The 17,134-nt window shown below is 62.8% G+C and overlaps 5 pseudogenes; all 5 read left to right on the forward strand.

Annotated features, from left to right (window-relative positions):
- The first annotated feature begins 659 nt into the window (after window positions 1-659).
- On the forward strand, window positions 660-778 carry LOC142875932 (uncharacterized; annotated as a pseudogene).
- A 3,764-nt stretch (window positions 779-4,542) lies between these two features.
- Window positions 4,543-4,661, forward strand: LOC142875933 (uncharacterized; annotated as a pseudogene).
- Window positions 4,662-8,425: 3,764 nt separating this feature from the next.
- On the forward strand, window positions 8,426-8,544 carry LOC142875934 (uncharacterized; annotated as a pseudogene).
- A 3,764-nt stretch (window positions 8,545-12,308) lies between these two features.
- On the forward strand, window positions 12,309-12,427 carry LOC142875935 (uncharacterized; annotated as a pseudogene).
- Window positions 12,428-16,190: 3,763 nt separating this feature from the next.
- Window positions 16,191-16,309, forward strand: LOC142875937 (uncharacterized; annotated as a pseudogene).
- The last annotated feature ends 825 nt before the right edge of the window (window positions 16,310-17,134 follow it).

Genomic DNA, 17,134 nt, shown 5'->3' on the forward strand with positions numbered 1-17,134 from the left:
CCCGGCCCCCACGAAGCGGTGCCGGCAGTTCTCCACGGGCTTGGGCGTTTTCCAGAGGTAGGAGATGGAGGGGACTGATTTCTTCAGCGCCCCACAAACCACGCCACCCCACCCCACCCATGGGACACATCCCCAGAGAGAGACGCCCCATACACTGGCTCCCCTCCCCCTTGCGCTGTGCCCCAGCCCTGGCCCGGGGGAATAGGCGGCCGCCCAACAACAGGGCGAGGGGGGGCGCAGCTGAAAGGGGTTGTGGGGGAGGGCGGCCCCTGGCTGGGGTCAAAGGGCGAGCGCCCCGCGCGCGCGTGCGCAGTCAGCGGTGGCGACGCGCTGGGGGTGGGCAGCGGGTAGGTGAAGGAGGCCGAGGCCGGGGGAGGAGACGAGGGGGGCTGGAAGGGCTCCACCTTGACGAGTCCAGCCGTGGAGGCGCATCTTGTGTGAGTGTGAGTGAGTGTGAGTGTGTGTGTGTGTGTGTGTGTGTGTAGAGAGACAGCCCCCCGCCCCGCCCCGCCCATCACCCCCGTCCCTCGGAGCCCGCTGGACCCGGCGGCGAACTCAACAGGCCCGGCCCGGCGCGGGGCGTGCGTGGGGCGGGAGGAGGCGGCGGGGTTAGCGCAGAGAGGCTCGGCTTCTTGAGCGGGGCAGGGGCGCCCTCCGCCGTCCACGGCCACACCACCCTGAACGCGCCCGATCTCGTCTGGTCTCGGAAGCTAAGCAGGGTCGGGCCTCGTTAGTACTTGGATGGGAGACCGCCTGGGAATACCGGGTGCCACAGGCTGCTTCGTTTTTGTTTTTGTTTTTTTTTGGCCTCTTGTTCTGTCCCCTTTCTGGGAGCGCGGCGGCGGCCCGGGGTGGGGGTGACCCCCACCCTCAGCGCCCGCCGCGGTGCCTGGCGCCCCAGCCCGCACCGTGGGGCCTCCTCTTGTCCCGAGCCGCGACACCGCCGCCACGCGGCAGCACGCGTGGCATCTGGACTGTCAGGTCTCAGACCAAAGGTCTGCTCTGTGGGAACCGACACGCTGGAGGAAACCTTGAGAGTCTGAGAGGGGAGGGAGTTCCAGAAGAAGGCCAGGATGTCATTTTGAGGGAGTGTGTGACCAGAACTCGTCCCGTTGCTTTTGGGGTTCTATGGGCTACACGTAGGAATCTTTGGTGGTGGCACCTGATGTTGGGGGATCCGGAGTCACACCCAGACCTGCTCCACAGGCTTCCTTTTACTTTTCTCTTCGGATTCATTATTTTTAAAAAGTGTCCCTTACCTCTATTATTGCATTTTCTTTTCTCTCTCTTTTCAAGCAGATGATGGGAGTCCAAGTATTCAGGTGACATGTGTTGCCCGTGCCCCCCTCCCCGCTGTGTTCTTATTCATATACCTCTCATGTTGCTCCAGCGTATCGTGGGGGTACCAATGTTAAGGTCGGGTACGTTGCCCTCTCCAAGCCTCCCCCCTCGGGTCAGAGCTTCACGTGCGCCCATCCCCCAGTCGGTGCGCACCCACCCCATTCCCAATGGATGTGTATGCCCATCCCCTCCCCCCACCCGCCCGACACCCACCCGATGAAGGTGATTCCTCTCCGTCCACTTAGGTGTCCATCCGTTCGTACCAATTTGCCGGTGAGCGCGCTCACGTGGTGCTCGTGTGTCCGTTCTTGGGATACCTGGCCTACTGGAACGGGTTCCAGCTCTGGCCAGGAGAACACGAGAGGCGCCCTCTCACCGCTGCTCCTCACAGCCGAATGGCACTCCGTGGTGTCCACGCGCCACATTTTATTAATGCACTCCTGGATGGATGGGCACTCGGGTCGCTTCCACATCTTTGCGATTGTGAATTGTGCCCTAACTGTAACCCTAACCCTTACCCAGCCCGTCTCCTCTGCCCCTGCCTGACGCACTCCTCCCCGGCCAGGCCCGTCACTGTCCTGGGCCCCCGCCTGACCGGCTCCTTCCCGCCCGGCCTGTCACCGTCCTCTGCCCCTGCCTGACATGCTCCTTCCCGCCGGGCCTCTCACCGTCCTCGGCCCCTGCCTGACCGGCTCCTCCGTCGCCTGGGCCTTCCAAGGGCTTGGTGTGGACGCTGCTTCCAGGAAGCCCTCCAGAAACCCGGCAGCAGGGTGGCCGCAGCAGTCTCCAGCAGCGGTCCCTAAGTCGCGTGCGGGGGACGTGCCCCGGCTGTGCCGCGGGGGGGCCCAGCCTGGTGTCTTCCCTGAGGCCCTGCAGCCGCCGGCTGCCGCCCCCCCCCGCAAGGGGAGAGCCGCGGAGGTGGGGACCGCCTCCTGATGGGATCCCGGGGCTCTCTGTCCTGCCCGAAGGCCCAGCTGGCCTGCGGGTCCTTAGAGTGGCAAAAACCTCCGAAAACTGAGACTGAGGGTCCGGTGGGTGTCTGCACTTTTGTGCTGGGCACCCCAGGGAGGCCCGGGGGCTGGCTGGACAACGTGGTCTGCTGGGCGGGGGGGTTTGGAGGAGCAACTGATGCCCTTTGCACTTTGGGTAGCAAGAGTCTGAGGTGTCTCCGAGCCCTGTGCCATGTCGGGTGCGGGGGGGTGCGGGTGGGAGGAGGAGGAGGAGGAGGTGGGAAGGGCCGGGGCCTGCAGTCGTGTTCCCGGGGTGGCACGGCAAGTGGCTTCTTCCACAGGCTGCTTGGCCTGGGCTCCCTGCACCTGGGCCTTTGGAGGACCGGCCCTGTGTTTGCCAACACTTCCTGCAGGGACCCAGAGCTGGGAGGTTGCATCTCTCAGCCCTGGGTCGGGCAGAGCCCCAGCGGGCCATGCCCACAACCTCTCTCAGCACCGGTCCCCCAGAAGGCTCCCTTGGGACCAGGATTCTCTTGCGGTGACTCTTTAAGGTCTGGCCCCTGGATGGAGGGGCACCAGGAGTAGAGGAGCAGGAAGGGGAAGGGGGTGGCCATGCGAGGGGACACTTTGAGGCCAAGTCCCAGCTTCAGCCTGATCCTCCTGGGAACCCCGCTCTGAGACAAGGAGCCGGGCTTCGCATTCCCACAGCAGCCAGTCGTGGGCTGAGGACACCTGGGGCGTTGGGAACTCCCTGGCTTCTCCTTGGTTTAACATCTGGCGCTGCTTGGGAATCGTGCCGCCACACACACCCGAGTGCAGGTGTCTTCTGCACAGACTGCGGGCCTCGCTCTTCTGAATGCCGCTAGCTCGCCACCCACCCACGGGTGAGCCTGGTCAGGGTGCTTTCTCTCAGGGGCAGACTCTCATCCGGGCGGGCTACCGGTGTCTCTGTTTGCTCCTTTCTTTCTTCCATTTCGGGAAAGGCTTCCTTACTGGGTGTGGAAATCTCCTATGCCTTTCCTCGCCTATTCTGTCAGCTTTCAAATTCTCTTTCAGGCCGGGCGCGGTGGCTCAAGCCTGTAATCCTAGCTCTCTGGGAGGCCGAGGCGGGCGGATTGCTCGAGGTCAGGAGTTCGAAACCAGCCTGAGCAAGAGCCAGACCCGGTCTCTACTGTAAATAGAAAGAAATTAATTGGCCAACTAATATATATAGGAAAATGAGCCAGGCATGGTGGCGCATGCCTGTAGTCCCAGCTACTTGGGAGGCTGAGGCAGAAGGATTGCTTGAGCCCAGGAGTTTGAGGTTGCTGTGAGCTAGGCTAACGCCACTGCACTCACTCTAGCCTAGGCAACAAAGCGAGACTGTGTCTCATAAAAAAAAAAAAAAAAATTCTCTTTCAGTTGCCACCCTCACAGATGGATTAGGAAACCCTTCCCGGTGCACTCATTAGTGAAATGACCTCAAGGAAGCTGGAATCCAATATCTAATCGCCGACTTTTAGCGAGTCCACACGCCAGGGTGGTCGGGGTCCAATGCAGCCCCGGCCAGGCCCAGGCCCCTTGGACCGGGCCACAGGAGGACACAGAGGAGGGTCCCGGCCCCCACGAAGCGGTGCCGGCAGTTCTCCACGGGCTTGGGCGTTTTCCAGAGGTAGGAGATGGAGGGGACTGATTTCTTCAGCGCCCCACAAACCACGCCACCCCACCCCACCCATGGGACACATCCCCAGAGAGAGACGCCCCATACACTGGCTCCCCTCCCCCTTGCGCTGTGCCCCAGCCCTGGCCCGGGGGAATAGGCGGCCGCCCAACAACAGGGCGAGGGGGGGCGCAGCTGAAAGGGGTTGTGGGGGAGGGCGGCCCCTGGCTGGGGTCAAAGGGCGAGCGCCCCGCGCGCGCGTGCGCAGTCAGCGGTGGCGACGCGCTGGGGGTGGGCAGCGGGTAGGTGAAGGAGGCCGAGGCCGGGGGAGGAGACGAGGGGGGCTGGAAGGGCTCCACCTTGACGAGTCCAGCCGTGGAGGCGCATCTTGTGTGAGTGTGAGTGAGTGTGAGTGTGTGTGTGTGTGTGTGTGTGTAGAGAGACAGCCCCCCGCCCCGCCCCGCCCATCACCCCCGTCCCTCGGAGCCCGCTGGACCCGGCGGCGAACTCAACAGGCCCGGCCCGGCGCGGGGCGTGCGTGGGGCGGGAGGAGGCGGCGGGGTTAGCGCAGAGAGGCTCGGCTTCTTGAGCGGGGCAGGGGCGCCCTCCGCCGTCCACGGCCACACCACCCTGAACGCGCCCGATCTCGTCTGGTCTCGGAAGCTAAGCAGGGTCGGGCCTCGTTAGTACTTGGATGGGAGACCGCCTGGGAATACCGGGTGCCACAGGCTGCTTCTTTTTTGTTTTTGTTTTTTTTTGGCCTCTTGTTCTGTCCCCTTTCTGGGAGCGCGGCGGCGGCCCGGGGTGGGGGTGACCCCCACCCTCAGCGCCCGCCGCGGTGCCTGGCGCCCCAGCCCGCACCGTGGGGCCTCCTCTTGTCCCGAGCCGCGACACCGCCGCCACGCGGCAGCACGCGTGGCATCTGGACTGTCAGGTCTCAGACCAAAGGTCTGCTCTGTGGGAACCGACACGCTGGAGGAAACCTTGAGAGTCTGAGAGGGGAGGGAGTTCCAGAAGAAGGCCAGGATGTCATTTTGAGGGAGTGTGTGACCAGAACTCGTCCCGTTGCTTTTGGGGTTCTATGGGCTACACGTAGGAATCTTTGGTGGTGGCACCTGATGTTGGGGGATCCGGAGTCACACCCAGACCTGCTCCACAGGCTTCCTTTTACTTTTCTCTTCGGATTCATTATTTTTAAAAAGTGTCCCTTACCTCTATTATTGCATTTTCTTTTCTCTCTCTTTTCAAGCAGATGATGGGAGTCCAAGTATTCAGGTGACATGTGTTGCCCGTGCCCCCCTCCCCGCTGTGTTCTTATTCATATACCTCTCATGTTGCTCCAGCGTATCGTGGGGGTACCAATGTTAAGGTCGGGTACGTTGCCCTCTCCAAGCCTCCCCCCTCGGGTCAGAGCTTCACGTGCGCCCATCCCCCAGTCGGTGCGCACCCACCCCATTCCCAATGGATGTGTATGCCCATCCCCTCCCCCCACCCGCCCGACACCCACCCGATGAAGGTGATTCCTCTCCGTCCACTTAGGTGTCCATCCGTTCGTACCAATTTGCCGGTGAGCGCGCTCACGTGGTGCTCGTGTGTCCGTTCTTGGGATACCTGGCCTACTGGAACGGGTTCCAGCTCTGGCCAGGAGAACACGAGAGGCGCCCTCTCACCGCTGCTCCTCACAGCCGAATGGCACTCCGTGGTGTCCACGCGCCACATTTTATTAATGCACTCCTGGATGGATGGGCACTCGGGTCGCTTCCACATCTTTGCGATTGTGAATTGTGCCCTAACTGTAACCCTAACCCTTACCCAGCCCGTCTCCTCTGCTCCTGCCTGACGCACTCCTCCCCGGCCAGGCCCGTCACTGTCCTGGGCCCCCGCCTGACCGGCTCCTTCCCGCCCGGCCTGTCACCGTCCTCTGCCCCTGCCTGACATGCTCCTTCCCGCCGGGCCTCTCACCGTCCTCGGCCCCTGCCTGACCGGCTCCTCCGTCGCCTGGGCCTTCCAAGGGCTTGGTGTGGACGCTGCTTCCAGGAAGCCCTCCAGAAACCCGGCAGCAGGGTGGCCGCAGCAGTCTCCAGCAGCGGTCCCTAAGTCGCGTGCGGGGGACGTGCCCCGGCTGTGCCGCGGGGGGGCCCAGCCTGGTGTCTTCCCTGAGGCCCTGCGGCTGCCGGCTGCCGCCCCCCCCCGCAAGGGGAGAGCCGCGGAGGTGGGGACCGCCTCCTGATGGGATCCCGGGGCTCTCTGTCCTGCCCGAAGGCCCAGCTGGCCTGCGGGTCCTTAGAGTGGCAAAAACCTCCGAAAACTGAGACTGAGGGTCCGGTGGGTGTCTGCACTTTTGTGCTGGGCACCCCAGGGAGGCCCGGGGGCTGGCTGGACAACGTGGTCTGCTGGGCGGGGGGGTTTGGAGGAGCAACTGATGCCCTTTGCACTTTGGGTAGCAAGAGTCTGAGGTGTCTCCGAGCCCTGTGCCATGTCGGGTGCGGGGGGGTGCGGGTGGGAGGAGGAGGAGGAGGAGGTGGGAAGGGCCGGGGCCTGCAGTCGTGTTCCCGGGGTGGCACGGCAAGTGGCTTCTTCCACAGGCTGCTTGGCCTGGGCTCCCTGCACCTGGGCCTTTGGAGGACCGGCCCTGTGTTTGCCAACACTTCCTGCAGGGACCCAGAGCTGGGAGGTTGCATCTCTCAGCCCTGGGTCGGGCAGAGCCCCAGCGGGCCATGCCCACAACCTCTCTCAGCACCGGTCCCCCAGAAGGCTCCCTTGGGACCAGGATTCTCTTGCGGTGACTCTTTAAGGTCTGGCCCCTGGATGGAGGGGCACCAGGAGTAGAGGAGCAGGAAGGGGAAGGGGGTGGCCATGCGAGGGGACACTTTGAGGCCAAGTCCCAGCTTCAGCCTGATCCTCCTGGGAACCCCGCTCTGAGACAAGGAGCCGGGCTTCGCATTCCCACAGCAGCCAGTCGTGGGCTGAGGACACCTGGGGCGTTGGGAACTCCCTGGCTTCTCCTTGGTTTAACATCTGGAGCTGCTTGGGAATCGTGCCGCCACACACACCCGAGTGCAGGTGTCTTCTGCACAGACTGCGGGCCTCGCTCTTCTGAATGCCGCTAGCTCGCCACCCACCCACGGGTGAGCCTGGTCAGGGTGCTTTCTCTCAGGGGCAGACTCTCATCCGGGCGGGCTACCGGTGTCTCTGTTTGCTCCTTTCTTTCTTCCATTTCGGGAAAGGCTTCCTTACTGGGTGTGGAAATCTCCTATGCCTTTCCTCGCCTATTCTGTCAGCTTTCAAATTCTCTTTCAGGCCGGGCGCGGTGGCTCAAGCCTGTAATCCTAGCTCTCTGGGAGGCCGAGGCGGGCGGATTGCTCGAGGTCAGGAGTTCGAAACCAGCCTGAGCAAGAGCCAGACCCGGTCTCTACTGTAAATAGAAAGAAATTAATTGGCCAACTAATATATATAGGAAAATGAGCCAGGCATGGTGGCGCATGCCTGTAGTCCCAGCTACTTGGGAGGCTGAGGCAGAAGGATTGCTTGAGCCCAGGAGTTTGAGGTTGCTGTGAGCTAGGCTAACGCCACTGCACTCACTCTAGCCTAGGCAACAAAGCGAGACTGTGTCTCATAAAAAAAAAAAAAAAAATTCTCTTTCAGTTGCCACCCTCACAGATGGATTAGGAAACCCTTCCCGGTGCACTCATTAGTGAAATGACCTCAAGGAAGCTGGAATCCAATATCTAATCGCCGACTTTTAGCGAGTCCACACGCCAGGGTGGTCGGGGTCCAATGCAGCCCCGGCCAGGCCCAGGCCCCTTGGACCGGGCCACAGGAGGACACAGAGGAGGGTCCCGGCCCCCACGAAGCGGTGCCGGCAGTTCTCCACGGGCTTGGGCGTTTTCCAGAGGTAGGAGATGGAGGGGACTGATTTCTTCAGCGCCCCACAAACCACGCCACCCCACCCCACCCATGGGACACATCCCCAGAGAGAGACGCCCCATACACTGGCTCCCCTCCCCCTTGCGCTGTGCCCCAGCCCTGGCCCGGGGGAATAGGCGGCCGCCCAACAACAGGGCGAGGGGGGGCGCAGCTGAAAGGGGTTGTGGGGGAGGGCGGCCCCTGGCTGGGGTCAAAGGGCGAGCGCCCCGCGCGCGCGTGCGCAGTCAGCGGTGGCGACGCGCTGGGGGTGGGCAGCGGGTAGGTGAAGGAGGCCGAGGCCGGGGGAGGAGACGAGGGGGGCTGGAAGGGCTCCACCTTGACGAGTCCAGCCGTGGAGGCGCATCTTGTGTGAGTGTGAGTGAGTGTGAGTGTGTGTGTGTGTGTGTGTGTGTAGAGAGACAGCCCCCCGCCCCGCCCCGCCCATCACCCCCGTCCCTCGGAGCCCGCTGGACCCGGCGGCGAACTCAACAGGCCCGGCCCGGCGCGGGGCGTGCGTGGGGCGGGAGGAGGCGGCGGGGTTAGCGCAGAGAGGCTCGGCTTCTTGAGCGGGGCAGGGGCGCCCTCCGCCGTCCACGGCCACACCACCCTGAACGCGCCCGATCTCGTCTGGTCTCGGAAGCTAAGCAGGGTCGGGCCTCGTTAGTACTTGGATGGGAGACCGCCTGGGAATACCGGGTGCCACAGGCTGCTTCTTTTTTGTTTTTGTTTTTTTTTGGCCTCTTGTTCTGTCCCCTTTCTGGGAGCGCGGCGGCGGCCCGGGGTGGGGGTGACCCCCACCCTCAGCGCCCGCCGCGGTGCCTGGCGCCCCAGCCCGCACCGTGGGGCCTCCTCTTGTCCCGAGCCGCGACACCGCCGCCACGCGGCAGCACGCGTGGCATCTGGACTGTCAGGTCTCAGACCAAAGGTCTGCTCTGTGGGAACCGACACGCTGGAGGAAACCTTGAGAGTCTGAGAGGGGAGGGAGTTCCAGAAGAAGGCCAGGATGTCATTTTGAGGGAGTGTGTGACCAGAACTCGTCCCGTTGCTTTTGGGGTTCTATGGGCTACACGTAGGAATCTTTGGTGGTGGCACCTGATGTTGGGGGATCCGGAGTCACACCCAGACCTGCTCCACAGGCTTCCTTTTACTTTTCTCTTCGGATTCATTATTTTTAAAAAGTGTCCCTTACCTCTATTATTGCATTTTCTTTTCTCTCTCTTTTCAAGCAGATGATGGGAGTCCAAGTATTCAGGTGACATGTGTTGCCCGTGCCCCCCTCCCCGCTGTGTTCTTATTCATATACCTCTCATGTTGCTCCAGCGTATCGTGGGGGTACCAATGTTAAGGTCGGGTACGTTGCCCTCTCCAAGCCTCCCCCCTCGGGTCAGAGCTTCACGTGCGCCCATCCCCCAGTCGGTGCGCACCCACCCCATTCCCAATGGATGTGTATGCCCATCCCCTCCCCCCACCCGCCCGACACCCACCCGATGAAGGTGATTCCTCTCCGTCCACTTAGGTGTCCATCCGTTCGTACCAATTTGCCGGTGAGCGCGCTCACGTGGTGCTCGTGTGTCCATTCTTGGGATACCTGGCCTACTGGAACGGGTTCCAGCTCTGGCCAGGAGAACACGAGAGGCGCCCTCTCACCGCTGCTCCTCACAGCCGAATGGCACTCCGTGGTGTCCACGCGCCACATTTTATTAATGCACTCCTGGATGGATGGGCACTCGGGTCGCTTCCACATCTTTGCGATTGTGAATTGTGCCCTAACTGTAACCCTAACCCTTACCCAGCCCGTCTCCTCTGCCCCTGCCTGACGCACTCCTCCCCGGCCAGGCCCGTCACTGTCCTGGGCCCCCGCCTGACCGGCTCCTTCCCGCCCGGCCTGTCACCGTCCTCTGCCCCTGCCTGACATGCTCCTTCCCGCCGGGCCTCTCACCGTCCTCGGCCCCTGCCTGACCGGCTCCTCCGTCGCCTGGGCCTTCCAAGGGCTTGGTGTGGACGCTGCTTCCAGGAAGCCCTCCAGAAACCCGGCAGCAGGGTGGCCGCAGCAGTCTCCAGCAGCGGTCCCTAAGTCGCGTGCGGGGGACGTGCCCCGGCTGTGCCGCGGGGGGGCCCAGCCTGGTGTCTTCCCTGAGGCCCTGCGGCCGCCGGCTGCCGCCCCCCCCCGCAAGGGGAGAGCCGCGGAGGTGGGGACCGCCTCCTGATGGGATCCCGGGGCTCTCTGTCCTGCCCGAAGGCCCAGCTGGCCTGCGGGTCCTTAGAGTGGCAAAAACCTCCGAAAACTGAGACTGAGGGTCCGGTGGGTGTCTGCACTTTTGTGCTGGGCACCCCAGGGAGGCCCGGGGGCTGGCTGGACAACGTGGTCTGCTGGGCGGGGGGGTTTGGAGGAGCAACTGATGCCCTTTGCACTTTGGGTAGCAAGAGTCTGAGGTGTCTCCGAGCCCTGTGCCATGTCGGGTGCGGGGGGGTGCGGGTGGGAGGAGGAGGAGGAGGAGGTGGGAAGGGCCGGGGCCTGCAGTCGTGTTCCCGGGGTGGCACGGCAAGTGGCTTCTTCCACAGGCTGCTTGGCCTGGGCTCCCTGCACCTGGGCCTTTGGAGGACCGGCCCTGTGTTTGCCAACACTTCCTGCAGGGACCCAGAGCTGGGAGGTTGCATCTCTCAGCCCTGGGTCGGGCAGAGCCCCAGCGGGCCATGCCCACAACCTCTCTCAGCACCGGTCCCCCAGAAGGCTCCCTTGGGACCAGGATTCTCTTGCGGTGACTCTTTAAGGTCTGGCCCCTGGATGGAGGGGCACCAGGAGTAGAGGAGCAGGAAGGGGAAGGGGGTGGCCATGCGAGGGGACACTTTGAGGCCAAGTCCCAGCTTCAGCCTGATCCTCCTGGGAACCCCGCTCTGAGACAAGGAGCCGGGCTTCGCATTCCCACAGCAGCCAGTCGTGGGCTGAGGACACCTGGGGCGTTGGGAACTCCCTGGCTTCTCCTTGGTTTAACATCTGGAGCTGCTTGGGAATCGTGCCGCCACACACACCCGAGTGCAGGTGTCTTCTGCACAGACTGCGGGCCTCGCTCTTCTGAATGCCGCTAGCTCGCCACCCACCCACGGGTGAGCCTGGTCAGGGTGCTTTCTCTCAGGGGCAGACTCTCATCCGGGCGGGCTACCGGTGTCTCTGTTTGCTCCTTTCTTTCTTCCATTTCGGGAAAGGCTTCCTTACTGGGTGTGGAAATCTCCTATGCCTTTCCTCGCCTATTCTGTCAGCTTTCAAATTCTCTTTCAGGCCGGGCGCGGTGGCTCAAGCCTGTAATCCTAGCTCTCTGGGAGGCCGAGGCGGGCGGATTGCTCGAGGTCAGGAGTTCGAAACCAGCCTGAGCAAGAGCCAGACCCGGTCTCTACTGTAAATAGAAAGAAATTAATTGGCCAACTAATATATATAGGAAAATGAGCCAGGCATGGTGGCGCATGCCTGTAGTCCCAGCTACTTGGGAGGCTGAGGCAGAAGGATTGCTTGAGCCCAGGAGTTTGAGGTTGCTGTGAGCTAGGCTAACGCCACTGCACTCACTCTAGCCTAGGCAACAAAGCGAGACTGTGTCTCATAAAAAAAAAAAAAAAAATTCTCTTTCAGTTGCCACCCTCACAGATGGATTAGGAAACCCTTCCCGGTGCACTCATTAGTGAAATGACCTCAAGGAAGCTGGAATCCAATATCTAATCGCCGACTTTTAGCGAGTCCACACGCCAGGGTGGTCGGGGTCCAATGCAGCCCCGGCCAGGCCCAGGCCCCTTGGACCGGGCCACAGGAGGACACAGAGGAGGGTCCCGGCCCCCACGAAGCGGTGCCGGCAGTTCTCCACGGGCTTGGGCGTTTTCCAGAGGTAGGAGATGGAGGGGACTGATTTCTTCAGCGCCCCACAAACCACGCCACCCCACCCCACCCATGGGACACATCCCCAGAGAGAGACGCCCCATACACTGGCTCCCCTCCCCCTTGCGCTGTGCCCCAGCCCTGGCCCGGGGGAATAGGCGGCCGCCCAACAACAGGGCGAGGGGGGGCGCAGCTGAAAGGGGTTGTGGGGGAGGGCGGCCCCTGGCTGGGGTCAAAGGGCGAGCGCCCCGCGCGCGCGTGCGCAGTCAGCGGTGGCGACGCGCTGGGGGTGGGCAGCGGGTAGGTGAAGGAGGCCGAGGCCGGGGGAGGAGACGAGGGGGGCTGGAAGGGCTCCACCTTGACGAGTCCAGCCGTGGAGGCGCATCTTGTGTGAGTGTGAGTGAGTGTGAGTGTGTGTGTGTGTGTGTGTGTGTAGAGAGACAGCCCCCCGCCCCGCCCCGCCCATCACCCCCGTCCCTCGGAGCCCGCTGGACCCGGCGGCGAACTCAACAGGCCCGGCCCGGCGCGGGGCGTGCGTGGGGCGGGAGGAGGCGGCGGGGTTAGCGCAGAGAGGCTCGGCTTCTTGAGCGGGGCAGGGGCGCCCTCCGCCGTCCACGGCCACACCACCCTGAACGCGCCCGATCTCGTCTGGTCTCGGAAGCTAAGCAGGGTCGGGCCTCGTTAGTACTTGGATGGGAGACCGCCTGGGAATACCGGGTGCCACAGGCTGCTTCTTTTTTGTTTTTGTTTTTTTTTGGCCTCTTGTTCTGTCCCCTTTCTGGGAGCGCGGCGGCGGCCCGGGGTGGGGGTGACCCCCACCCTCAGCGCCCGCCGCGGTGCCTGGCGCCCCAGCCCGCACCGTGGGGCCTCCTCTTGTCCCGAGCCGCGACACCGCCGCCACGCGGCAGCACGCGTGGCATCTGGACTGTCAGGTCTCAGACCAAAGGTCTGCTCTGTGGGAACCGACACGCTGGAGGAAACCTTGAGAGTCTGAGAGGGGAGGGAGTTCCAGAAGAAGGCCAGGATGTCATTTTGAGGGAGTGTGTGACCAGAACTCGTCCCGTTGCTTTTGGGGTTCTATGGGCTACACGTAGGAATCTTTGGTGGTGGCACCTGATGTTGGGGGATCCGGAGTCACACCCAGACCTGCTCCACAGGCTTCCTTTTACTTTTCTCTTCGGATTCATTATTTTTAAAAAGTGTCCCTTACCTCTATTATTGCATTTTCTTTTCTCTCTCTTTTCAAGCAGATGATGGGAGTCCAAGTATTCAGGTGACATGTGTTGCCCGTGCCCCCCTCCCCGCTGTGTTCTTATTCATATACCTCTCATGTTGCTCCAGCGTATCGTGGGGGTACCAATGTTAAGGTCGGGTACGTTGCCCTCTCCAAGCCTCCCCCCTCGGGTCAGAGCTTCACGTGCGCCCATCCCCCAGTCGGTGCGCACCCACCCCATTCCCAATGGATGTGTATGCCCATCCCCTCCCCCCACCCGCCCGACACCCACCCGATGAAGGTGATTCCTCTCCGTCCACTTAGGTGTCCATCCGTTCGTACCAATTTGCCGGTGAGCGCGCTCACGTGGTGCTCGTGTGTCCATTCTTGGGATACCTGGCCTACTGGAACGGGTTCCAGCTCTGGCCAGGAGAACACAAGAGGCGCCCTCTCACCGCTGCTCCTCACAGCCGAATGGCACTCCGTGGTGTCCACGCGCCACATTTTATTAATGCACTCCTGGATGGATGGGCACTCGGGTCGCTTCCACATCTTTGCGATTGTGAATTGTGCCCTAACTGTAACCCTAACCCTTACCCAGCCCGTCTCCTCTGCCCCTGCCTGACGCACTCCTCCCCGGCCAGGCCCGTCACTGTCCTGGGCCCCCGCCTGACCGGCTCCTTCCCGCCCGGCCTGTCACCGTCCTCTGCCCCTGCCTGACATGCTCCTTCCCGCCGGGCCTCTCACCGTCCTCGGCCCCTGCCTGACCGGCTCCTCCGTCGCCTGGGCCTTCCAAGGGCTTGGTGTGGACGCTGCTTCCAGGAAGCCCTCCAGAAACCCGGCAGCAGGGTGGCCGCAGCAGTCTCCAGCAGCGGTCCCTAAGTCGCGTGCGGGGGACGTGCCCCGGCTGTGCCGCGGGGGGGCCCAGCCTGGTGTCTTCCCTGAGGCCCTGCGGCCGCCGGCTGCCGCCCCCCCCCGCAAGGGGAGAGCCGCGGAGGTGGGGACCGCCTCCTGATGGGATCCCGGGGCTCTCTGTCCTGCCCGAAGGCCCAGCTGGCCTGCGGGTCCTTAGAGTGGCAAAAACCTCCGAAAACTGAGACTGAGGGTCCGGTGGGTGTCTGCACTTTTGTGCTGGGCACCCCAGGGAGGCCCGGGGGCTGGCTGGACAACGTGGTCTGCTGGGCGGGGGGGTTTGGAGGAGCAACTGATGCCCTTTGCACTTTGGGTAGCAAGAGTCTGAGGTGTCTCCGAGCCCTGTGCCATGTCGGGTGCGGGGGGGTGCGGGTGGGAGGAGGAGGAGGAGGAGGTGGGAAGGGCCGGGGCCTGCAGTCGTGTTCCCGGGGTGGCACGGCAAGTGGCTTCTTCCACAGGCTGCTTGGCCTGGGCTCCCTGCACCTGGGCCTTTGGAGGACCGGCCCTGTGTTTGCCAACACTTCCTGCAGGGACCCAGAGCTGGGAGGTTGCATCTCTCAGCCCTGGGTCGGGCAGAGCCCCAGCGGGCCATGCCCACAACCTCTCTCAGCACCGGTCCCCCAGAAGGCTCCCTTGGGACCAGGATTCTCTTGCGGTGACTCTTTAAGGTCTGGCCCCTGGATGGAGGGGCACCAGGAGTAGAGGAGCAGGAAGGGGAAGGGGGTGGCCATGCGAGGGGACACTTTGAGGCCAAGTCCCAGCTTCAGCCTGATCCTCCTGGGAACCCCGCTCTGAGACAAGGAGCCGGGCTTCGCATTCCCACAGCAGCCAGTCGTGGGCTGAGGACACCTGGGGCGTTGGGAACTCCCTGGCTTCTCCTTGGTTTAACATCTGGCGCTGCTTGGGAATCGTGCCGCCACACACACCCGAGTGCAGGTGTCTTCTGCACAGACTGCGGGCCTCGCTCTTCTGAATGCCGCTAGCTCGCCACCCACCCACGGGTGAGCCTGGTCAGGGTGCTTTCTCTCAGGGGCAGACTCTCATCCGGGCGGGCTACCGGTGTCTCTGTTTGCTCCTTTCTTTCTTCCATTTCGGGAAAGGCTTCCTTACTGGGTGTGGAAATCTCCTATGCCTTTCCTCGCCTATTCTGTCAGCTTTCAAATTCTCTTTCAGGCCGGGCGCGGTGGCTCAAGCCTGTAATCCTAGCTCTCTGGGAGGCCGAGGCGGGCGGATTGCTCGAGGTCAGGAGTTCGAAACCAGCCTGAGCAAGAGCCAGACCCGGTCTCTACTGTAAATAGAAAGAAATTAATTGGCCAACTAATATATATAGGAAAATGAGCCAGGCATGGTGGCGCATGCCTGTAGTCCCAGCTACTTGGGAGGCTGAGGCAGAAGGATTGCTTGAGCCCAGGAGTTTGAGGTTGCTGTGAGCTAGGCTAACGCCACTGCACTCACTCTAGCCTAGGCAACAAAGCGAGACTGTGTCTCATAAAAAAAAAAAAAAAAATTCTCTTTCAGTTGCCACCCTCACAGATGGATTAGGAAACCCTTCCCGGTGCACTCATTAGTGAAATGACCTCAAGGAAGCTGGAATCCAATATCTAATCGCCGACTTTTAGCGAGTCCACACGCCAGGGTGGTCGGGGTCCAATGCAGCCCCGGCCAGGCCCAGGCCCCTTGGACCGGGCCACAGGAGGACACAGAGGAGGGTCCCGGCCCCCACGAAGCGGTGCCGGCAGTTCTCCACGGGCTTGGGCGTTTTCCAGAGGTAGGAGATGGAGGGGACTGATTTCTTCAGCGCCCCACAAACCACGCCACCCCACCCCACCCATGGGACACATCCCCAGAGAGAGACGCCCCATACACTGGCTCCCCTCCCCCTTGCGCTGTGCCCCAGCCCTGGCCCGGGGGAATAGGCGGCCGCCCAACAACAGGGCGAGGGGGGGCGCAGCTGAAAGGGGTTGTGGGGGAGGGCGGCCCCTGGCTGGGGTCAAAGGGCGAGCGCCCCGCGCGCGCGTGCGCAGTCAGCGGTGGCGACGCGCTGGGGGTGGGCAGCGGGTAGGTGAAGGAGGCCGAGGCCGGGGGAGGAGACGAGGGGGGCTGGAAGGGCTCCACCTTGACGAGTCCAGCCGTGGAGGCGCATCTTGTGTGAGTGTGAGTGAGTGTGAGTGTGTGTGTGTGTGTGTGTGTGTAGAGAGACAGCCCCCCGCCCCGCCCCGCCCATCACCCCCGTCCCTCGGAGCCCGCTGGACCCGGCGGCGAACTCAACAGGCCCGCCCGGCGCGGGGCGTGCGTGGGGCGGGAGGAGGCGGCGGGGTTAGCGCAGAGAGGCTCGGCTTCTTGAGCGGGGCAGGGGCGCCCTCCGCCGTCCACGGCCACACCACCCTGAACGCGCCCGATCTCGTCTGGTCTCGGAAGCTAAGCAGGGTCGGGCCTCGTTAGTACTTGGATGGGAGACCGCCTGGGAATACCGGGTGCCACAGGCTGCTTCTTTTTTGTTTTTGTTTTTTTTTGGCCTCTTGTTCTGTCCCCTTTCTGGGAGCGCGGCGGCGGCCCGGGGTGGGGGTGACCCCCACCCTCAGCGCCCGCCGCGGTGCCTGGCGCCCCAGCCCGCACCGTGGGGCCTCCTCTTGTCCCGAGCCGCGACACCGCCGCCACGCGGCAGCACGCGTGGCATCTGGACTGTCAGGTCTCAGACCAAAGGTCTGCTCTGTGGGAACCGACACGCTGGAGGAAACCTTGAGAGTCTGAGAGGGGAGGGAGTTCCAGAAGAAGGCCAGGATGTCATTTTGAGGGAGTGTGTGACCAGAACTCGTCCCGTTGCTTTTGGGGTTCTATGGGCTACACGTAGGAATCTTTGGTGGTGGCACCTGATGTTGGGGGATCCGGAGTCACACCCAGACCTGCTCCACAGGCTTCCTTTTACTTTTCTCTTCGGATTCATTATTTTTAAAAAGTGTCCCTTACCTCTATTATTGCATTTTCTTTTCTCTCTCTTTTCAAGCAGATGATGGGAGTCCAAGTATTCAGGTGACATGTGTTGCCCGTGCCCCCCTCCCCGCTGTGTTCTTATTCATATACCTCTCATGTTGCTCCAGCGTATCGTGGGGGTACCAATGTTAAGGTCGGGTACGTTGCCCTCTCCAAGCCTCCCCCCTCGGGTCAGAGCTTCACGTGCGCCCATCCCCCAGTCGGTGCGCACCCACCCCATTCCCAATGGATGTGTATGCCCATCCCCTCCCCCCACCCGCCCGACACCCACCCGATGAAGGTGATTCCTCTCCGTCCACTTAGGTGTCCATCCGTTCGTA

The sequence above is a fragment of the Microcebus murinus genome, chromosome 14 (assembly GCF_040939455.1).
Source record: "Microcebus murinus isolate Inina chromosome 14, M.murinus_Inina_mat1.0, whole genome shotgun sequence".
NCBI classification, from domain to species: domain Eukaryota; kingdom Metazoa; phylum Chordata; class Mammalia; order Primates; family Cheirogaleidae; genus Microcebus; species Microcebus murinus.